The sequence below is a fragment of the Carassius auratus genome, chromosome 24 (genome assembly GCF_003368295.1).
Source record: "Carassius auratus strain Wakin chromosome 24, ASM336829v1, whole genome shotgun sequence".
Classification (NCBI taxonomy): domain Eukaryota; kingdom Metazoa; phylum Chordata; class Actinopteri; order Cypriniformes; family Cyprinidae; genus Carassius; species Carassius auratus.
In genome coordinates this window covers 11,333,993-11,358,674 of record NC_039266.1, presented here as the reverse complement: position 1 = coordinate 11,358,674, position 24,682 = coordinate 11,333,993, and the positions used below count along the sequence as shown (strand labels likewise).

General features: G+C 36.8%; 1 protein-coding gene and 1 long non-coding RNA gene across 3 annotated transcripts in view; both read left to right on the top strand.

Moving 5' to 3' along the window:
* The first annotated feature begins 2,541 nt into the window (after positions 1 to 2,541).
* On the top strand, positions 2,542 to 3,639 carry LOC113042746 (uncharacterized). The gene is made up of 3 exons (XR_003275615.1): positions 2,542 to 2,762; positions 2,875 to 2,912; positions 3,552 to 3,639. It is a non-coding gene; the product is annotated as an uncharacterized LOC113042746 (long non-coding RNA).
* A 4,162-nt stretch (positions 3,640 to 7,801) lies between these two features.
* Positions 7,802 to 24,682, top strand: part of sema5a (sema domain, seven thrombospondin repeats (type 1 and type 1-like), transmembrane domain (TM) and short cytoplasmic domain, (semaphorin) 5A) — a 123,343-nt gene continuing 106,462 nt past the window's right edge. The window contains exon 1 of one of the 2 annotated variants that reach the window (XR_003275562.1): positions 7,802 to 8,203. The gene's annotated coding sequence lies outside the window, so the exon portion shown is untranslated. The remainder of the gene's footprint in view (positions 8,204 to 24,682) is intronic. The other variant, XM_026201021.1, reaches the window with a different exon arrangement.

Sequence of the window (24,682 nt, the reverse complement as noted above, 5' to 3'; positions counted from 1 at the left end):
TATTATAATTCATTTGAAGAAGTTATGTTTTGTTCCAAAACTTTGTGCAAAAGGTCAGGATATTGCATATTTACTTCGTTTCATTCTTTTTGAGCTATAGCCACTACCTCACAAACAGACTCCATTACAGTGCTCTAACAAACCGTAAAGAAAACCAAACTGAAGTGGACAAATTCAACTTTTTCTTCTTTAGAGAATCACTCTGTGGAACAGATTCTTCAATTGAGTGAAAAGACAACATTACGACTCTTATCTCTCTCACTAGACTGAGACAATATGATTTGTTCGATTACAAGCTAAATTCAATCCCATGCTTCACAGCTGACAGGCCACAGGACAGAATGGCAGTGTTGACACAAATCCTCCGATCCCAGATAATAGTCATGATCTGGGAAAACCTGTTCTTTCATCTGAAACAGATCAATGCTGTGCTAGATGGTATCGTGATAAATCTGTTGTTTTTCATCTAGTATTTGGATTAGATGAATGTTGCTTTGTTAAAATACGTCAAATATATTCATACATATCAATGATACTTGTAAATTCATTTCAACCAACAGCAGCAAGATTGCCAGTGTGATATTGCTTCTATACAACAGTTCACTAAACAAGAATTTAATAATATTTAGCTTTTATTTTAGAGACAAAAGGCCTATTGGCTATTGTTTTTTGTTTCTACTCTGCCAGTGAAAATGGTTCCAACCAAAGACACTGCAGGATCACAGTTATGCATAATTCCTGAATAAATCAGGCTTTTAAATGACTTGGTTCAAGTGAACGATTCAATGACTCAATAAGAGTAACAAAGAATGCATTTGTGCACATAAAAATGTAAGACAAAGGGCAGTGGAATTAAAGCACTTAAGGTATAAATGTGTATCTTTTAAAAGGATAATTCACACAAAAATTAATCATTTCTGAGAATAAACCACTGACTATATAGATGAAGATTTTATTCAGTGGAACAGATTTCGACAAATTTTCATCCACTTCACCAGTGGATCCTCTTTTTAAAACTTTAAACCATTACTTCTAGCCAAAGTAGTTCATAATCTAATAATAATAATAACTTCATAATAACTATGCTCTATAATTGTTACGTTTATGAACTTTCGGTTTCCTTATTTGGTCATCTTCCTCATCTTTTTTTGTAAATTGATTGATCCCCACCTGTCTCCAGTTCCCTCATCACCTGTGTGCTTAAATACCCTGTCTGTTCAGTTCTCCCGTGTCCGTGATTGTATTGTATTCTAACCGGAATGTCTATGTTAATGCTGAATGTGTATCTGTGAACGTAGCTGTAACTTAACCTATTGTATTGTGTAGTATATTGTCTGTATTCTCCTTCGTCTTCCAGTAAACTCCTCATTTTGAACACTATCCTATGTACGTTAGCACATACACCAATTTGTAACAATAATGGCATTAAAAAAGTCCTTTTGTTTAAAACTTTTCTGGACTATTTTGGCTTATAAACAATGCTTGATCTGTGCATATTTCTCTCCTGATTCAGACTTTTTAACTGCAGAGTATCCATTGGTGGGTAAGTGATGGAATGCTACATTTTCCCAAACCTTGGATGACATGATGATGAGTAAATTTTCTGCAAATTTTCTATTTTGGGGAACTGTTCCTTTAAGTTAAGCACCACATTTGTAGTACACTTGGTCATGCATAAGACATTGCAAAAGATTTGAGCACAAAACGCTGGTCTAGCTCATGTTTACAATGAAAATAAAAAGGGGGGGGGGAAGCAGCACATATTTTTCTCTATTGATCGTCACAATATATGTAATCTATTTTTTTATGTTACCTAGAGCAAGACCTCTAGCTCCCTTCCAACTGGTGCCATTCTAGCAAATAACACTAACTTTTCACACCCAATCAATGATGGATAAAAAAGAAGTTATCTCCTACTTTTTCCCTTCATTGAATATGTCGTATTAGCTCAGTAAATGGCTTGCGAGCCCATTTCAAGTTGACATTAAAAACACCTACCTTTATTGTCCTTTCTGTCTAAACATGAGATTTTACTGAGATGTCTCAAACCCATATCGGTGTGCTTTATCACTGCTCTTTTGCTATCACTGCACTGCATGAAATTACATTTGTTGTGAAACTGGCCCACCATCTTCCACACAATCCAATTTCTAGAAAGCAAGTGGACCATGTAAGTAATTATAAGGATCTCTCTGGTCTAACAAAGGGTGGTATATCCAAGAACCTTCTCATTTGTACATCTCATTGGAGTCTTTTCCGTCATTAAAAACACTGTAATTCCAATCTGCATTTTTGCAGCTGTCTAAGATGCAGTAAGTCTTATGATTTGTAACATCATAAGATCAGATAACTATGAAAAGAGTAATCCATATTATTGTAGTATTTCAGTGCACCCAAATCATGATGTGCAGTAAATATTATGACAAGCTTTGAAATTGTGAGGCAGACGCTGAAAGAAGATTAGTAGCTGCAACAAACTGCCCTCTTGTCTCAACAAAGTTTGCTTTTTTTTATTTTTTTATTTCTAGTGAGCAACTTGGTGGCAAACTAAACTTCTTTCCACCCCCGGCTGCTCTTTTTGCCTGACCCCTGCCGTTCATGGTGAGTAATTAAAATTAATTAACTTGTCTGGTGTGTGCCTGAAACCAATTACCCCAATGTAAACTTGCTTGTTTTCATGCGAGTGTTTTTTGGGCAGCTTGTTAAGCTGCAGTGGCCTCTTCTGGGGGAGTGAGAGATGATGGATGTTTACCTGCACTGAGGTGGGCGAATCATGATTTGAAGCTCAACTTAATTGCAACATTTTAGATTAGCAAACACCATGACAGCATGATCAAACCGTGTGTACTGATAATAATGAATATGCTGCTTTAGGAAGAAGTCACCGGGTGCATCTGGAAATAAGTTCTATGGTAAGTTAAATAGCAAATCTTTTAAATTCTAACAAGAAGCTAAATGCTATAAAATGTGGTTTTTATATTAATTAAATAAGTGTAATAAGGTTGTTAGATAAAGCACTTTCCAGGGTACAATTTTATGTCCATTTCTTTTTTTTTTTAAACAACAGAGAATTCTGGTGGCAAGCATTAGATATGTTGTTGTTATTATCAAGTGTCCTAACATCATTTTTAAATACTGTTTAATAGCAAGCTTATGTTATTGTAAGAAAAAAAATCCATCCAACCATTTTTCATGCTGCATTATCTTCTGCTTGTGACTTTGATCTGTATAAAGCAAAAAAAAAAAAAAAAAAAAGTATTTATTCTAAATGTAAGTTTATTAGTAACTACAAAAACACATTCTTATTATTGTTACTCTTATTTCAAATATGTGGACGTCACTCTAGTTTTGTAGCAGGGTTGCAAAAAAATTCAAATTTCATATAAAATACAGCTTTTATTAATTATTGCATTGACAGTGCATGCTACATGAAGCTAATGCCTGTGTGTATAATTATGTTGTTTTTTAGAACTTATTGTAGTGAGATTTTTTACATTTTCACAATTTTAGATGTATGTACATGCAAACTTTTGAACTTGTACTTTCCTTAGGATGCCAATGTACAACTGGCAAACAGGACTACAGATGAAAATTAGCCATCGGCTAACTCTGGCATCTTACAGGTGTACTGTTGTACTGTATGCATTGTCCTGATAAATAAAATAAACTTCTGAGGTTGAAGATCAACATTTTCAAAATCAAGCACTTAATTTCACTAATCATTCTGTTAAGAAAAGTTTTTTTTGTTTTTATGTATACGTAAAATTCTTATTTTATAGCCTTCTTTTTTTTTTTTAAGTTCCATCCTGAGTGTACAAATCTGAATAGTCATTATCTTAAATTGCTTAGTGCACAGGAGGATAACCTGTAATTTGTATAATGGTAAGCTTTAGCCTTTGGTCTGTTTGGGTTTGAGGTGAGAAGGTTGTGACCGTGTGGGCTGTGGCATTCTAACCTCCACTGAAAGGCCTCAGTGTGTTTGTTATGGAGTGAAGGGAAGTTCCCTTGAAACAGGAGCTCTCTGCATCTCCTCTGTCTCCACATGAGGGGAAAAAAAATTAATCTGACGAGAGTCGAAATTCACTTAATATTATATATTAGTTCTATCCCCTGCAGTGTTCCTTTATGGAACCCATTGAGCATTTGGGCCTCACATTGAGCTAAAATAAAGTAATTTAATCGTGGTTAATATCCTCGGAAATTTGAGCCTCTGCTTTATTTCCGTATGAACTGATTTTTAATACTTGTATGGCCACTTTAAAAGCTCATATTCATTTTGAGCACCTAAATTGGTTTTAAAGCTGAAGGTGAACTCGACTCCGTAATGCTCAGATTACTAACTTCTCAGTCATGCTCTTAAAATAAGAAAATGTTCTAATCCTATCCATCATGTCGAAGCAGGCTGGACAGTGACAAATACAGTCTGCAACTGGCTGAACTTAAAGAAACAGGGGAGTGGAGTGATATATATAGCGAGTGGAAAAAGAGAGAAACAGTACATTTCATTACATCTCTTCATCCATTTTTATTCTCTGAGCATCACTTCACAAAACCCACTCCAGCTAGGAACTTCCTTCTTCATACAGAGGTCAGTAGTTCCAATACAGCCGGCTCGCTTCCTGACCCAGGGACTATTTACTACGCCCCAGCGAGCTGCGATAGGTACGCAGAGGTGAATGATGTCTGATGGACTTAGTTGGGCAGCTTGACATCCTCCTTCATGGTACCCTGAGTGGCCCCAGGGACCCCTGTCAGTTATGATGGAATCACTGCTGTGGTAGTTGTTTAGCTCTATGCTTCCCTTTTGTTTTAATGCTCCCAGTGGGGGGCAAACAGTTGTTTGGTGATGGATGAAGGTTGTGCAGTACAAGGCTGGTCGACATGGTCCTGTTGCAAAAGTGGTGACGGGTTTGAGCAATGAGGCTTTTTGCTGCATGTCCAGATGAATACAGTGTCACACATGATTTCTTAATGAAGCTGTAAATAAAACTAAGCTAACTGGAGAACCTTTTACAAGAAAATACTGCTTACTTTAAAATTTTACATTTAATTCAGTGTGTTGCTTATAGAAGCTCGTCTTCATCACAGAATAAAAAACCTTTAAAAAGTAATTGCGACTTTTTATGTCACAATTCAGGCTTTATTCAGAGTTTAATACATTTCTGCTTTTGTTTCACCTACGAAATAAAAACAACAAAACTTAATTGTGACTTTTATCTCTAAATTCTGACTATACTTCTCATAATTGCAAAATTATATTTCACAATTTTTTCTCATGAAAAGTTCTGAATTATGGGTTAAACAGTTGCAATTACATTTTTCTCAGAATTGTGTGGAAAAATGTCAGAATTGCAAGAAAAAAGTCATAATTAACTTTTTTTTTCTTTGAATTCTGAGAAAAAAGTTTGAATTGCAATAAAATTGTAATAATTGTAAGATTAGAAACTCAAGAAAAAGTCTGAATTGTGAGAAAAACTAATTGCGGTAAACTTCTCAGAATTCAGAAAACAATATCCGAATTGCAAGTTAGAAACACAACTGGAAGAAGAGAAATCTGAATTATGAGATAAAAAGTTGTAGTCACCTTTTTTTTCCTCCAAATTCTAGAAGAAGAAAAAAATCTAAATTGCAAGATATAAACTTAGAATTGTGATCAGTCGGAACTTCAGTTTAAACTCAAAACTGCAAGAAAAAAAGTCTGAATTGGAGGAGAAAAAGTTTAAGAATTGTAAGATATAAACTCAGAATTCAATGAAAAGTTTAGAAAGATAAAAAGTTGCAGTAACCTTTTATTTTCATAACAGTCTGAGAAAAAAAGTCAGAAATATAAATTCAGAATTTCGTAAAATCAGAAGTGTGAATTTTTTTTTTTGTGGCAGAAACGGACTTCCATGTTTCATTTCCATTCCTTAGTAAAAATTTACCAGCGTTTCTTCTCCATTTTTTCTTTCTTTCTTTGTGTAGTCAATAATCTCTCTGCCCTGCCAAAACTTGTTCAAAAACCTACATAAGAACCAGGTGAAGGGGTCTTAACTTTGGCAGACAGTTGCCTGGCAACTTAGTTATTAGACTGTCTTCAAAGCTTTCATCGGGAGTCTGGAATTATGTATTGTTAAACACAGTTGTCAAGCAATACAGGATCCTCTTTGATTCGTGAGTCCTCAGAAGCCTCTATATCCTTTTTATGGACCTCATAATAGCAGATCATCTCGCTTGCCTTCGGGCTGGCATATATTTGATTGCTTTTTGGCAGTGTTTTCTGGCTAATGAAAACAGCAAATAAGATTGTCGCAGGATTAAAGTTTTAGTCACCATTTAAACTTGATAACGAGTTTAATCTCCTTGTGTCCCAAGATCACTGTGCATTATCCAAATGTAAATGTTTTATTGCCACTCATTTTGAACTCCTCTGTGGTGTTTGAGTTGAGTCACAGAGACAGTATGTCATTCATGGAATTTAATACTCTGCTTCCATGTAGGCAATTGCATATACGGTAATATTGGACCAGCCGTTCCTTTTTTATTTGTATTTTTTTTCTCTCCCCCTTGCCTGGCTGCATAGCAACTCTCTGTTACAAGTAGGGCATTATCCAAGTCATTATACTTTCTGATGCTGAAAAACAGGCCTCCTTCCAAAGCAGCATTGCACCGTAGCAAGTACAATTAAATCCTTTACTCTGTATAGCTGTAAATAACTCTGAATTCCCTTTTCCACTGTGTTGAAGTTTATTGGAATATTTAAATGTAGTATATTAATATAACATGCACTGTAGACTATACTGCAAGTGTGAAACGATGCATTCAGAGTGTTAAAATAAAGATCTAATTTGTATTCTTTTGCACTAATGCAAGACTTTTGGCTTAAACTATTCCAAATATTGAATTTTTTTCATATAAAATATGAGCTGTTCACATGAACGATAACTGTAATGGTAAAGTTGTATAATAAATATTCTAATCTAATTCTGTGAAAATAGGGAAGTTCACACCACAGTTATAAAGATAAAAACACGGAGCAATGTTGTTGTAATCAGAACTTTTTTTTTCTTTTTTTTCAGCAGATAAACAATATACATTAGCAGCAGGACTGCAGTTAATAGAACATTATTATCCGTTTGTGTGGATGCAAATATAGGCTAGGCCTAGATGTTGTTATCTAGAACAGGCCTTTATTATTTATACAATTATTTAGTGACTCAGTGGAATAACATCTCTATTTTTTGTTGAGCACAAAATAATTTTTAATTTCAATGTTGATTTTGAAGAATGTTGTTAATCAAACAGCTGATGTAGCCATTGACTTCTAGTATGAAATAATAATAATTATTATAATAATAATAATTATAATAAGAAGTCAATGCCTACCGTCAACTGTTTGGTTATCAAAATTCTTTAAATATCATCTTTTGTGTTCAAAAGACGAAAATTGTGTCATTCAGTGGTCTTTTTTTTTCTAATTATTTTATTTTATTATTTCATATTGACATAAGTCTAATTATTTTTCTTGTAACTGTATACCGTCTTTATCATAAATAAATAAATCAATAAAATCAGTATAAGCACTAATGTAAACTGTGACCTCTGGTGGTGTCTTACGCTACTGTAATAAGAACCAGTCCAAAAAAAAAAGGTCAAAAGGATTGTTAAACCTTTCAGGGTGATAAAAAACAATACACACAAGTAATCAAGTGCTCCCACTTCACGCATTGTAAACTCAAATGATGTTCTTCTGTGTGTTGTACAAATTAGAGCGCCCTATCATCATCAATGAAGCTGTCCACGCGCGCAGTGCAGACAGGCGCGTTGGCTCAATGGGACGCTCTGGTCTTGTCGCGTCGCGTTGCTCACTGTAGACACGGGGGCGCTCGCTGGCAGCGCGTCTCATTCTGTCGCTCTCTTGACTGGAGCGCTTCACACAAACTGTCAGTGTCCAGTGAGTTGGACTCCGCGGCACTGCTGCTCGTCTTCGGCCGCTGCGCTCTCACTGTCCTCTGGGAAAGTAGTGGAAGTCGTTGGGTCTTATTCGCGTACCCTACCTTACAGGTTGAGTTCGTACAGAAAGCTGCGCTCTGACGGACTATTCCCCCCTGTGCGGACTGTAGAGATATTTGGAATACTACACGTCATATATTTCAAAAAACTCTCTGACTCTTTGCTTCTTCTCACCTACATGATCAGGAGGAATATTGTGGCACTTTATTTGGTAAGTGACTCGTTATGTTTTTCCTTTACGGGACTATTTGGCAAAACAATGCAAATAGCCTACGGTTTCTGTGTTTCTCGTGTTCAAATGCATTAAGTTCCTAAAACCGTTAAACATTCTGACTCTGTTTTATTTAGCCTATCATGTTTATATTTCCTCTGTCATTTCACTTTTCTCATTAATGAGGAAAACATTGTCGAAATCATTTTTACCACTACGCATTTGTGCTTCCACGTCTGTTTTGTGGAACTTTTGCTGATGAAATCATATTTACCGCGTGGTGGTGCTGCCTCAGAGTAATTTACAGTCTGGAGGAGAAGCAGCTTTTGACAGCAATGAAACAGTTTCACGTCTTCATTCAGCATCTGTGCGCTTTGTTTGCTAGCAGAAGATGTATATAACTAGTCTACATTGCTAAGTCTTTGATATTGATGGATTTTTTTTCCAGTTAGATTCTGTATTTTCAAGCATTCTAGTTTTAAAGAATGGATTCAAATACAGTTAAACTTTGTTTTGTGTCTTAATTCTTTCTTTATGATTTGAAAATTATTAACTGAGGCAGAATTTTATTTTGGTCATTTGATTTAGCCTGTGTAATTCATTATCTCCAGCCGAGAGGAACTAACTTTTATACAACACATTTATTGAACTATTAAACTAAATAAACATATTTTCGCTTAATATGAAAATATGTAATTGACCATCATGGTAGTAATCATCTAAAGCGAGCTGTCAAGATGTAACTCGTATTTGCTGTCATGTATGTATTATAACAAAGCTGTTGCAATTCTGTAACATGCATCTTTATTTGTAATTCAATATTCTTTAGTGTTTTAATCATACAGCACAGTGATTTTTTTTAAGCTGATTTATATTCTTAATAGTTTAAGAGAAGTATTCTCATTTACTATTGTTTTTTTTTCTTTCGTTTGGATTGATTATATGTTTAAGCTTAATCACAATGATGATGTAAGACAAATGAAGACATTTTCAGACTGACAAAGACTCTTGCGGGTTTTTATTAATGACTGCTACGTTTGATTGTCTCCTCTTATTTAAAGGACACTCAATCATGAAATGTATTTGTTCCACTTTACCTGATGTCCCACTCTACGTTAACAGCCACTTTCAACCATGGCTCATCAAGCTCATTTAGCTCAGTGGTCATATATAAACCTTTCTGTATTTGATTTTCCTGCATTGTGACCTTTGCAGTGTGTCCGGACTGTGTCGTCACACTTGCTGTTGTGATCAGACATGTTTAGTTTAATCTAACAGAGAATGTGTCAGGTCATTAGGCATCAACTTTGGGCATTCAAAACCAGGCAGTAATTGTAAAATGCAATCTTTTTTTAATCACTCACTGTGAAATTTTGGAAAATGGAAATAACCACTTCAAGTAATTTGGAGAGCAAATGCATTTGCTTAATGATTCCAAACACGTTTGGCATTCCTGAAATCAGCGGTTCATAGCTTTCCTGCTCCATTGATCTCTCCAGACTGTACCCTTATGCATTTTACCCATGCTGAATATATGATGACATTCAAGACCTGGAAGATGTCCAAGCTCTCTTCAGTTTTTCTTTACTTGCTTAAAGGTAGTTGCACTTCAGCGTAGGATACATTTTTAAGCCTAAGCTCTATATAGTCTATGTGTATAGTGTAACGCCACCAGCAGGCTTCTGGAAAAACGTGACCCTGGTCCAGATGGTTAAATTACTTTTAGATCATAGCAGTGCAAGTCCTTTGAGTTCATTCGCCTGCAAAGGCACAGTCGTTAAGGTCCCATAGGACAGAGCGGCTCGGGAATGTAAAGCAGAAAAAAAAGTGCTGAATTCTGAAAGAGTATGATGAGATACCTTTGGGCAATGAGAGCGGTTCGAATTACAGTGCGGATTCAACACTGAATCCCAGTGGACGTGTTAAAACAGTCCTAAACTAAAAAAAAAAAAAAAAACTAAAAAAAAAAGAACTCTGGGTCACTGAATTAACCTAAACTCTAAATTCTTTAATACTGTTATTGTCCTAAAGCAATAATTTAGTCAACATGAGATCATTACGTTTATATGTCAGCCATTGTGTCGAACACTTCTACACTGAAAGTGCTTTTATTTTAGAACGCCCCATGGATGCTTTAGTAATATGAAGATTGTTTTTTTTTTCTTATATGTAACCCAAGTTATTAGTCTGCCACTGGCCTACATGTGCTACGAAGGTGTCACCAGCTATTGTTAAGTTGTTAGTATGCTGTAACTAGCACCTGCACAGCTAGACAGCCCAGAGAGCCTGTTGTTCCACTTTCCTTGTTCATTTTACATAATCGGACAAAATACCAAAAGATCTTAAAGGGATAGTTCACCCAAAAATGAAAATTCTGTAATTAATTACGAAGATCTTCGTTCATCTTTGGAACACAAATTAAGATATTTTTGATGAAATCCGAGAGCTTTCTGACCCTCCATATTGAGAGCAATGCAACTATCACGTTCAGAAAGGTAGTAAAGACATCATTAAGACATCATTAAAATAGTCCATGTGACATCAGTGGTTCAACTGTAATGTAATGAAGCTATATGAGAATATCTCTCATGAACGCATTGAAGACTGACAATCGATGAGAAGAAATCGGTGAATAAAGTCATCATATTTTCAAAAACTATTTTCGTAGCTTAGTAAAATTACGGTTGAACCACTGATGTCACAGAGTAATGTCTTTACTACCTTTCTAGGCCTTGAATGTGTCAGTTGTGTTGCTATCTATGCAGGGTGAGAAAGCTATTGAATTTAATCAAAAAGATCTTAATTTGTGTTTCAAAGATAAACAAAGGTCTTAAGGGTTTGGAATGACATGAGGGTGATTAATTAATGAAGGAATTTTATTTTTTTTTATTTTTTTGGGGGGGGGGGGGTGAACTGAATCCAAAATTGAACAATTATTTATGTCCCCTCATGTCATTTCCAAACTTACATTTTTTGTGAAAAATAGAATATGTAAAAAGGTTTATGCGTTTAATTTGTCCGAAAAACAGCAATATTGTGAAGTATTATTACAATTTAAAATAACTATTCTGACTGTTCTGTTTGAAGATATTTTACATTTTTCACATTTTAAATATTTTAATTTATTCCTGTGATTCGTCCTTGCAGAATAAAAGCATTCATTCTTGTCTCTCTCTCTGTGTGTGTGTGTGTGTGTGTGTTTTCCTTTTAATCTTTCTTATCTCAAACTTTTGAATGGCAATGTATCACAGTTTCACAGTGTGTCTTTGGACCCCATTGACTTTCATCATATGAAAAAAAAACTTTAAAAACTTTTCACATATACGCTTTGAACGGGCGAGGGTGAACAAATGTCGACAGAATATCCATTTTGCTGTAAACTACCATTTAAAATGTGATAATTCCATTCATCATAGTCTCTCACACACTTAGCTGCCCTGAAGTGAGTTGTGTGTTTCCATTGTTTACCAGCGGTTTTGTCCCTCATCTATATTTAGCTTCAGCTCGCCACATCTCCATTCAGGGGTAGTGCTCCCGTACTGATCACAGAACAGTCTTGGCAGTCTTAGGAGAATAAAACAATGGCTGCCACTTTATTACCCTTGTAGAATAAGTCAGGCTTGAGGAAACAGCTGGTCTGAGGAGCAGACAGGTCAGGGCTAATGATGCGCTAACTTATTCAGTCGGATAGACAGTGAAGGGTTGCTGTGGTTACGTGCAACACAACCTTGATGATAAATCAGACTACAATAGAGGAGCGACTGTAACAGTAGGCGTAATTGTCACCCGTGAAAGTTTATTGACGTTGCCATAGCTTCCGAAGAAGATTAGATAAGTATGTTGTACGACAACATGAGTTATTATGTCAGGACAGATCTGATGTGGTTGCAGCACGTTGTAATTAGCACTGATTGTATTTTGACTGTTATTCACATTCTTGCTCTTGATGTTAATGATTATTGTAATTACTATTTGTTAGTTTCCATAAACATTATTTGCTGTCTCCTCTAGGCTGTAGAGAGAATTCATTATTCATAATTCTTTCAATTATTATTTACAACTGAACAATTACGTTCAAGATGTGAGCAGCATGGACATCGTATTTAAAATTAGCTGGATTTTTTTAAGTTCTCTTCAAGGTTGTTCACAGTATTGTTCATGTCTAAAAGCCTGCAAGTCTGAAACGAGAAATTTGTGCTGTATCAAGTTTTTTTGCGAGCGTACAGTCCAGAAAAAAGACTCTTTCATCATGCTGGAATAGTTCATTCGATCTGCAGCGTTGCCAGATTGGAGCAGGACTAGAGTAATAGCGACTGCTTTGAACTGTCTCTGTTCTGCAGGTGGAAGCCAATGCTTTCAGGATGATTTTTTGAGCTCTACAAAGAAAGAAAGCAGGGTCGAATGTGTTTTGAGTGTGAGAGAGAGAGCACTTTAATGCTCTCTGCTTCAGTTGTAACAGATATGTCCACATGTCATCTCTCCACACTGGCTGATATGTTTACTTAGTCCTAAAACCACAAAACCTCATTACCCTTCTTTCGCTGTCATTTTCAACCACAATCCGTAGTTTAGCCTTGACTTACTGATTGGGAAACTTCACGTTGACAAATCCCCTTGGTCTCTGTATTTCCGCTCAGTGCTCTTTTGAAATACTTGTTTCTTTTTTGCGCATTTAAATAAGGACAGTGCTTCAGAGGCACTAATAGAGGTCCAGTTTATAATCCCAACAGACCTCTGGTGTTATTTTTAGGGAAGACTTGGAGAGCATCCTGTTTATGTTTGAAACACTGGACCTTATGTTCTTTGAGAATAAAGGATGAGAGCCAGATCAGGAGTTTTTTTCCCCTCTTTGGCTTACTGTAGTTTATTAATGCCATGCCATTCTACCAGCAGTTCTTCTTCGGACTGAATCATGAGTTGTCAGTCTTCTGAAAATGATCTTCCATGCTTTCTAGGCCCGGTTTAACAGGCTCATCATTTTTATGTGGGTGAATGACGTTATAGGATGAGCGAAAGGGCTGTTTGAGTGATTCTGCGTATGTTTCTGAGAGAGTTTAACGGCGACAGCAAAGATTCCTGAAGACCCTTCATCAAATCACTAACATTTTACTGAAGACGGTTGACATTTGTTTAAAAAATGTATGGATTAATTTTTGTGGCCGTTTTATGTGGAGCTATTGAAGTTGTACGGTCACTGTTGAATTTGTATATGTAGTCTATTGAGTTATGGCATAATAAATTTAATGGAGCAGAAATTAATAGCCGGTAAACTAGATTGATGGTTATATCATTTTCGTCTTTTCAAAAAAAAGAAAAAAAAAAGAAACACTAGCCTTTACATTCACTTTTTAATAGCTAATGACAACAGAGATAAAATTAAATGATTGGTGTTAATTGCTGCAGTTTTAATGATGTTTATGAGAAATGAATGGTAATTAATTTGTAATGCATTTAGTATGCAGAATAATTCAGATGTTTTCAAGGGCGTGTCTTATGCTCATTTGAGCAAAAATGAGGGGAAAATAAACAGTAATGTTAAAAAATATTTTATAAAAAAACAAATATATTTTGCTGTGTTTTTGGTTCGTCTCTGATTGAATACATACATTTACACCTTTTACCATATATAACCACACAGGCCATTCAAAGAAACATACATATATTTCACATTTTTATATAATATACATAACCTTTGCACCTACTCAAATCATCCACTTTCAGGATGTTTCTCTGGGTTCTCCATATAGCCTGGTTTATAGAAAAGCTTCAGCCTCTGTTCTAATGCAGTGCAAGTGTGTCTGATGGATTCCTACAGCATTGTGACCGTGGACTGTGTGGGGAGAGTGATGCAGATAGCGAGAAAGCACTTAATATGTATTTAGGGCTTTTTTTCAGATAGAGCTGTAGCCTGCCGCCTCCCCTGCTGCTCTGAAAGCTTGTGTCAGGCTGTGAACAGCATCCATCTCTGTCTGGGGTCCTAAAAATGTGGCATAGCAGATAGAGAGAGTGTAGATTGATTCTTGTAGCCGGGGGTTTGCTTCAGGGTGAAGGAGGTCTGCGTTTAAAAAAGGCTTTAATGAGTCGCCTTGGAAGGTGGTCTGCCGGGCTCTGCTCCACAGCTTTTGTTTTAACGCTACGTGATTCTCGCGCTTGCTGTTTCTGTGGACTGTAGAGTGAAACATGGCGCTTATGATTGTGTGTCAGCTTTGTTTTCTTCTTACTGCGTAGAGAGTTTGGCAGCGTTATGTGAAAACTGTTGATGAAGCGTTTGCATACAAGCTCAGCCTTGCATGTGTGATATCATGTGTGACTCGGTATCTTAATTTTAACTTAAATTTTAACTTTCTCCAATAAAAATTTTGTAGAGTACCCAAGAACGTAACTGATGTAATCAGCATTGTTTATGTTGATGATCGGCCGATCGTTATGCGCATCTCATCAGTAAAGCCGGTTTTCTTATGAGCTGTAAATTCCCTCAGGTGCGTGATTTCACATAGAACCGCTATTACTATACAGAGCCATTATTAACTGAGAAGATGCGCAAATCCACATTCATTTTCAGCGTTTATTTGTACATCTTCTCAGTTAACAACGGCTCTGTGTAGTAACAGCTGCTCTATGTGAAATCAAGCACCTGAGGGAATTTACCGCTGATTAGAGAACCGGCTTTACTGATGAGATGCGCATAACGATCGGCTGATCTCGATCGGTGCACCCCTAGTAATTGACGTAATCAGCATTGTTCATGCTTAGGGTAAAGTGTGCGTACGCCTTGTGATACTATCGAATAAAGTAATTTTTGTTTTCTTTGCGCACAAAAATATACTCGTACCTACGCAAAATTTAAGTTGAGCCACTGATGTCACGTGGACTGTTTTACTGATGTCCTTAATACATTTCTGGACCTAGGAACATTAATGTTGCATTGCTATCTATGGGAGTGAAAGAGAGCTCTCAGATTCCATTAAAAATATCTTAATTTGTGTTCCGAAGTCTTACGGTTTGGAATGACCATTTAAACGTAACCCTTTTTTTTCGGTTGGAAATGTTTGTTAGTATAATATTTATAGATTTATATCAGCTACCAGAAAAAAAGAAGAAAAGTAAAGAAAGAAAGGGAAGAAATTAATAGTTGTTTTACTTTTAGTTAACAATAACAATTTGGAGCTTTAGTCTGATGCCATGAGAAATAGATGGAGACCTGATCTGTTTAAAAAGCTCAGTTTCTCTGCCAATACTGATCCAAGTATCAGATAGGTGCAGCAGCTCTACAATTTTATTGATGCGCACAGAATTGAGAGGACAAGAAAAGGCAGGAAGACGGATGGGTGGGGTCAGCAGAGGACCTAAGCCAGACTTAAACGTCCTCATGGCTCAACATGACAGAATATGTGGCCTAACCTTTAAGCCCAGGCGCCGTCTATGTGCTTTTCAAGCATGAGGATGACTCAAACTCTGCATTTTGTTTTCTTGACGTGATATTTGTGATGTGTCTGCACTGTGCATCTGTGCTATCCAAATCTGAAGAAGCGTCAGGGGAATTGACATCATCCCTGACAGGTGAGGCATCCGCAGGCTCAAGAGATGCAGTGAAGTCAGACGGGATGTGACAGAAGTAAGAGAAAAAAACATTACTGCTTTCCTTGACTTCATAAAGCATCTGACAGAGAGAATCTGACATCTATTGAGGAGTCTCTTGCTGTTTAAATATGTGTCTTAGGGCTAAACGTCTGTTGTAAATCTGTTGTTTAGGCCATTAAATATTTTCTTGTCAGTGAAAGGAGTCTGATGTACTGTAAATTTGTGCACATATTAACAAACAAAGCCACAAGGTCACGGTGGAAGCGTGGGCACGCAGAACATCCCTGCTGTATCAATGAACAGCTTGATTTTATGGAAAGCGAGCTCTTGCTAATCAATACAAACCCCCCTAAGTCCTGCTTAAAGCATTGAGCGGCTCCCTGAGAAGACGTAGCTCACAGCTCTCTGGCGACTGATGGGGCAGCGACGCAATTTAAATGTGTCGACTGACTCCTCTCAGATGAATGGCTGTTCGTGCAGACTTTTTGAAGGGATCAATAAGAGATTTGTTGTTATAAGAGACGTGTGTGATTTTATATTTAAAATCTTAAAATTGTGATCAAGTGATCTCTTTTTTTCAGACATATGTCTCAGTCAGGAGCCCCAGTATGAGTTTAGCAGGGAAGTGGGAAACAGTCAAACAGTTCACAGCGTGAAGCAGGTGGGTGTGGAACCCCCTCTAGCAGACAATGACAACTTCCTGCCTGCTGAGATGAGCCCAGTGAAATCACACAAACCAGACAACAACAAGCCTGTTTACAAATCACTAAATGTTTTTAGCATGTTTATTTGATGTCTGTCTGTCTGTCTATCTATATGTCTGTCTGTCTGTCTATCTATATGTCTGTCTGTCTGTTTTTTTCTGTCTATCCTTCTGTTCTTCTATCTGTCTATCTATCCATCCGTCCGTCCGTTGATGGATGGATGGATGGATGGATGAATGGATGGATGCATGGATGGATGAATGGATGGATGGATGGATGGATGGATGGTTGGATGCATGGATGGATGGATAGCATTGGCAGACCATCAGACAATAATATTTTAGCTACATTTGAAAGTTTCTCTCCATCTATTTTTTTCCCCCATTTTGATTTATTTATTAATTCTCTCTACACCTGTTGCTTTTACCACAATCAGGCTTAATGATGCACTAAAGTGATACTAAAACCTAATTGGTCTGAAAGGTTACTCTGATAATGATGGTTATTTATGCAGAAGGAGACACATTTTATCTCTTCTCGACTTTTCGACTTATTCTGGCCCATTTTTGCTGGAAACAAATGATTTTACTCCATTTTCACGTCCAGTATGATTGGTCAATTTAAGGATCAGAAGAGTGTTTATGCTGTCAGCCTCCTCTGGAGTTCATGAAGTGGTTTCACTCACTCATAGAAAGACTCCAATACAATACACCTTTACAGCACAGTAGTACGATTTGGAGTAAAACATTGGTTGTTTTATCACTTATTTATCTTTTTTGAGAAAGCTTTCTCTGATGGTCTGCCAATCTTATCCATCCGACCATCCATCTGTTTGTCCATCCATCCATCCATCATCCTTCCATCCATCCATCCATCCATCCATCCGTCTGTCCATCTATCCATCCATTCATCCTTCTGTCCATTCATCCATCCATCCATTCATCCTTCTGTCCTTTCATCCATCCATCCTTCCATTCATCCTTCTGTCCATTCATCATCCATCCATTCATCCATTCATCCTTCTGTCGATTCATCCATTCATCCTTCTGTCCATTCATCATCCATCCGTCCATCCATCCATTTATCCTTCTGTCCAGTCATCCATCCATCCATCCATCATCCATCCATTCATTCTTTTGTCCATTCATCCATTCATCCGTTTTTTATTTAATTCCTTTATCAATTATTTTTTTTTCTTTCTTTCATCCCACATCCTTTCTTCCTTTACATTCTTTTCTACAATATCTTCTTTACTTTCTTTGTGTCCTCTCCTTTATTTATGCCGGCAGCCATATCACCCTGGAGCCCAAGACCGGTTGCCCACTGAAGCTAAGCAGGGCTGAGCCTGGTCAGTACCTGGATGGGAGACCTCCTGAGAAAACTAGGTTGCTGCTGGAAGAGGTGCTAGTGAGGCCAGCAGGGGGTGCTCACCCTGTGGTCTGTGTGGGTCCTAGCGCCCCAGTGTAGTGATGGGGACACTATACTGTCAACAAGCACCGTCCTTCGGATGAGACGTTAAACCGAGGTCCTGACTCTCTGTGGTCATTAAAAATCCCAGGATGTCTTTCGTAAAGAGTAGAGGTGTGACCTCGGCATCCTGGCTAAATTCGCCCATTGGCCTCTGACCATCATGGCCTCCTAACAATCCCCATATCTACTGATTGGCTTCATCACTCTGTCTCCTCTCCATCAGTAAGCTGGTGTGTGGTGGGCGTTCTGGCGCACTATGGCTGCCGTCGCATCATCCAGGTGGATGCTGCACACTGGTGGTGGATGAGGAGATACCCCTTGACTATGTAAGCGCTTTGAGTGTCTAGAAAAAAAAGCGCTATATAAATGTAAAGAATTATTATTATTATTATCCCTACTTCCTTACATCATCCATCCTGCTTTTCTTTTTTACACTTTTTCTTTATCTACCCTTTCTTTCTTTCTTTCTTTCTTTCATCCTTCTCTCCTTATTTTATTCCATCCATTCTCTTTTACCTCATCTGTTCCTAACATCCATCCATGTAAGGTTCACTTAGAAGTCTTAAATGGAGAAGTCTTTATTCATTTAAGTTTTACTCTTACCTTAGATCTGTTTTTATGATCAAAACATAAGTTCATATTTACAGAAAAAGCCAGTGTTGCTTGCGTCAAATGGTTTAGAAAGGCTAACAAACCAATTTCATTGAGTTATATAAGAGAAATTGTCCAACTTTTTCTGACAACTCACTCTTTTTGTTTCGGTCCATGCTAAAACCATACATGTTCAACTGTGGGAAGCCTTACAGCTTTACAGTCAAGTGTGGTGACAGTTCAGAGGTGCTCTTTCATTTGTATTCACTTTGGATAAATGTCACTGGAGGAGTGCTAGTTAGCAGGCAAATTAGCCTACCTGCCGACCTGGAGTTCCTGCTGTGAAACGATAGGCACACTGTTACTTCCTCTGTCCTTTATTCATTTATGTTTTGTTTCCTTTCCACCCTCTACTCCTTTCAAAAGAGACAGAGTGCTTGGAAAGGAATACTGAGTTAGAAAAAAGAACAGAAATCACCTGTTGTGCTCAAAACATCCAGTTTTGCCTGGTGGGCTATTAAACCCTATTGCCTGCGTGAATGTAATATCAACAGGCGTCTTTCCTGTGAATAGTGTTGAATAAGACCGAATGAATTATGGTGAGCTCTGAACCCTGCAGAGCCGAACACACTTTCCCTCCGAGTACAGAACAAACATCTGTTGTGTGATAAATAAAGCAACGTTTTCTAAAAGTATATTGTAGATATACACCTCCGCACCCTTCCTTTCCAGCCACCACACACATGCGCACACACACACACACACACACACACACACACACACACACTGGCAAATCATGGTTGCTAAATGGTTTCTAGGTGTTAAGCTGACAGAGATGACAGTGCCCTTGTGCAGTTATTCAGAGTTATAAAAAGACACACTTGTTCCTTGACGCTCACTTGTTTCTCATTGACCCCGCTGAGGTCTGCACTCTCGCACTCCCCCATTTCACCTGCTGACCTTTTGACGGGGCTCGCAGGAGTTTTCATTCATTCGCTCTCTTCTGACAGCGCATAAACCGTGAGCTCAACCCTGAAATCTCTGAAAGCTGTCCTTCAAACAGCATGACCCAGACTCAGTTAATAGTCACAAATAAGCTCTGCGTTGCTTACCACTTATATGGTGCATTCTGATAACAATTAGAAATGTTTCTTGGGCAATAAATCAGCATATTAGAATGATTTCTGCTAAATGCTAAATGCTAAAATACATTAGAATAGAAAACAATTCTTTTAAATTGCAAGAATGTTTACTGGTTTTACCAACCCGATCTCACGGCAATTCGTAAATTTTTCACAAGGTGGCTTATTCGTATTAATTCGTACGACCACACTCGTACAAATTCATACGATTGTTGCCAAATCGTACGTATTTTACGAGTTGCACAATTCGTATGAATTTGTACGAATGACCTAAACCTAACCCCGCCCCTAAACCTAACCGTCACTGGGGTCGTATAAAATCGTACGAGTGAGGTCGTAGTACAAATTCTTACGAATAAGCCACCTCGTAAAATACGTACGAATTGGTCGTGAGATAGCGCTGGTTTTACTGTATTTTCAATCGAATAAATGCAGCCTTGATGAGTGTGAGAGAAACGTTTTTTTTTTTTTTTTTGACTTACTGACCCCAAAATTTTAAATAGTAGTGAATAAAAATTAAATATGTACATAAAATTATAAACTCACAAACATCAAAACCATTGCAGAAGCTAACAAAAATACTCTGAAATGCAAAATAAATTTGAGGAAGCATTTCTCGCAGCCACCATGGAATAATCATTCTTTCTTCTATTTTTAAACACCAGTCTCTTGTTAGCAGTGCCACCTAACCTGGCCCATATGGACGTTTCGGCATTGCTAAATTTCATGTTAATTAGAATCGGAGAGGGATAATGAGGATTATGTATACTAGGATTTCACTCTCATGCTTATAAGGGATCAGTGTTCTCTGAAAACAATTAGGGGAACACATCCTGTTATTCCTGCCCTCAGAATTAGGTTCAGTTTACCATGACTGCTCAGCACGCACATTTTATCTGTCGCGTGAGATGAGGAAAGGGAGAGAGAGAGCGGGGTTGAACAATGGACAAACAGGGGTGAGAGAAAAGACTAGAAGGCATGTTCAGTGGTAGTCATGGATGATTTAGGAATGGGAGGTGTTTGGAATAATTTGGGGTTGGTAGACCCCGTCTGACTGGCCCACCTGGAGGCCACATGTGGCGGCCCTAGAGAGCTACAGTCATCATTGAAGTGAAGGTTGAGGGGGCTCATTAAAACATTATTTATGTGAGCTGTGATATTTTATTGCCACCATACAATTTCATTGTGCTCTGTGTGGGCATGTTCAGCAGAGAGAAGAATAACTTACTGTTAGGCTTCCTGAGACGCCCGTCGTTAAAAAGAGAAGTTGGGGTGTGAGGCCGTTCTGTTCCCAATGCACACTGGAGTGCAAAATTCTCCATCTTGTTAACACCTGTTTCTGTTGCTGTTTCTTTATGAGCTGTTTGGAGAATGAACTCGCTTAAATTTAAATGTTGACAGGTTATGTGAGCTCGCTGTGAAGGGTTTACAAATATTCTGCCTCAATGTTGCCTCAGTCTGGATTTTTTATTTATTTATTTATTATTTTATATATTTTATGAAGCACACTATAGGTTTATACAATTACATTTGTTTAGATAATTAACATATTTAAATGATATTGAAAAAATTATATATTTTTAAATAATTGTCAAGTATTCTAATATTTTATGTAAATAAATTAATAGGCTGTAAATGGCTAATGTAAGATATGTTTGTTTAAACACATATGATACAATATCCGTATCCTTACAAAATCCTTGAATAATTAAAAAAAAAGTTATTTTAAATATATTTTTAAAATGAACAAAAGTCATTTTAAATTGTAAAATTCCACAATATTACATTTTATTCTATTTTGATCAAATTGAGCATAAGAAACTACATCTTAAAAACATGTAATTGTACTAAAGGTTTTTAAATGAATACTTATATAATATATAATATTACTTTAAGTTGGGAATGAGTTGTATGTATTGTTATTTATGAAATATATTATTATTTATGCATGTATTATTTTTGAAACTGCTTGTGGCCCTGGCCCACCCATCATGGATCTATTTATTTTTTAGTTGAATATTCTGGGATATATTTATACATAAGCTAAGAATACATGCCACCTGAGAATCTGACTAAAATGGGGTGTAAAATAATAATAATCATAATTATTATAATTATTTAATTATTTGTTAATACTTCATAATATAATAATAATAATAATTAAATAATTTAGTATATATTATATAATAAATGTATTATATCTTAGGTATGAAATGATGAAGATAATAATAATAATAAATATTTGAATCCTTAAATTATTAATTTATTCATAAAAAAATATATATTGAAGGATTCAGATTTAAGTGTTTGGTCAGACAGCGTATGTCTGTCTAACAATTTCACCGCAGAGCTCATGCATCTCTTGCTTATGCAGCTGCACTCACCCGCCGTCCTTCACTTCCTAAACGCATCTTTTCTTTCTTGATTCAGATACTTTAGGGAATATAAGGGTCCACACTGGTGTGGTTGTGTGGTGGGCTGTTTGTGGTGTGTCCAGGTGCTGCTCGCCCCCATCTGTTTGGGTGAGAGGAGACAGGAAGTTGTGGTGCCTCTATAGAAGGTGAATTCATGCAGAAGTCTGTGGTGAAATCTGCCCTTGCTGCTTGCAGTTTAGCAGATGGTGCAGGGTTATGATCAGGGCTGAGTCATTGCTAGCATTATTTCGGGATATTTTAGCAAAAAGAAAAAAAACTGTAAGTGAGACTAAACTTTCTCTAAATGTATTATCTGCTAAATAAAACTACTGTGAAGCAGCCTGACAAATAATCAGACTCATTTAGATTTCCTAGCAATGCCTAAATCTCTCTCCTGACAGTGTTAGCATGACCCAGTGCTAACATCCAATAAAACAGTGCTGTTATGAAGAGATTTTTATGTTACCTGCAAGAATATTTTATTAGTTAGGAAACTGTATCATGTATACTACTGTTGAGTAGTAAGACTTTTAAAATTGTTTCGAAAGAAGTCTCTTGTCATGCTCACCAAGAATCAATGTTACGGTTTTCTATTTTAATATGTTTTAAAATTTCATTTTTTTTCCAGTGATGGCAAAGCTGAATTTTCAAACCAACAGTTACTCTAGTTTTCAGTCACATTCAGTGTCACATGATACTTCAGAAATCATTCTAATATGCTGATTTGCTGCTCGAGAAACATTTATTATTATCAATGTCGAAAAGCGTTATAATATTTTGTGGAAATCATGATTAATTGCTGTTCAGGAATCTTTGATTCATTAAAAGTTCAAAAGAACAGCATTTATTTGAAATATTGTGGTGTTTTGATCAATGTAATGGAACCTTCCTGGATGAAAGTTTTCATTTAATTTTCAACAAAAAAAACTTCTAGTTTCATTAGCAGTTGCAAAAAAAGAAGAAAAAAAAGAAACATTAAATAAACATTTCTCTTTTTTATTTACTGTATGAGGTCTTATGTTGTTTTAGGCCACATTTACTTTGTGTGTAGGCAAAAACAGTGGAAGCATTCTTAAAATATCTTATTTTGCAAAAGAAAGCAATACAGGGTTCGAATGACATGAGAATTAATGGTCACACTTTATTTTAATGTCCACTTCTCACTATTTAAAAAAAAAAAATGTATTTATCTTTGGAGTGTTACGACCTCTTTGTGCATGAAGAAGATCTGTAAAGTTGCAAAGACTAAAGTCTCAAATCCAAAGAGATGTTCTTTATCAAAATTAAGACTCTGCCATGCCCTCCTAAAACGGCTCATTTAAACACGCCCCCACGTGTCTATGTCAGGATGTGGAAATATTTGCATAAAGCCACACAAATGTTCACGGAAGGAAGAAGGCGTGGTTTCAGTAACCACAGTTAGTGTTGAAACAGCCATGTGAGGGATGCTATGTGTTTCTAGGCAAAGGCAAAAGCACTTTATTTGGCTTTCTGAAAGTAGATGAATTTAGGAATCTTTAAGATTACTTACAAGTTACAACAGAACAGCAAAGCATTTTATGGACGTCTGTTTCATGGACCCAGGAGAGGAGGTAATTCTTACTATGCTACGACAATCTGGTGCTTTTGAATCACCTACTGTAAGTATGTTTTTTATTAAAGTATTTGCTATTGAGTTTTGTGTGCGCTTGTGTGTGTATGAGGCGGGGCATAGAGGACCTACAATAATGTACAGTATTTGAAAAATAATGTTTTTTGAACATTAAAGCATGTCAACATATTCTGTTACACCAAAAACACAAAATAATGATTGTTAAAAAAGCATCATATGACCCCTTTAACAAACCATTAACTACGACTATTGCCCCAATAAACTTCTAATTTGCTGCTTAATAATTGTTAGTAAGGTAGTTGTTAGGTTTAGGTATTGAGTAGGATTAGGGATATACAATATGGTAATGCAGAATATGTGCTTTATAAAGGCTGATTTATACTTCTGCGTTGAACCTACGCCATAGCCTTTGCGCCATAGGCCATGCATCAGTTTTCATTTATACTCCTGCGTCGTTGTCCACGTCAACGTGAAGTTCACATTCAAACTAGTCTGCAGGATCCACGGGCATGTTGCTGGTGTAACCCACAGTACCACGACAAAAGCCGAAGTAGAAATGGCTCGTCAAAGAACCATTATAGCCGTGATGGCAGCAAATAAATATAAAAATATTTCGCATTTAAAATTACAAGAGGAGACACCAATGGAACAGGAAAAGATGGCATTCTTTCCAAGGACTTATACCACAGCAGATAAAGAGGGAGGGATTCTAGCAGACCAATCACAGTGCTTGTGATCCGCGTAAAATTTAACACGCTGTTAGATTATTGGAGAGGTGCACATCCGGCTACGGCGTAGTGGAGTTTGTCTATGCGTAGGCTCACGCATAAGTATATATCAGCCTTAAGTACTAACAAACTGCCTGTATGTTAATAATAGGCATGCAAGTAAGCAGCTACCGTATTTTTGGACTATAAGTTGCACCTAAGTCGCATCCATCCAAAAATACGTCATGACGAGGAAAA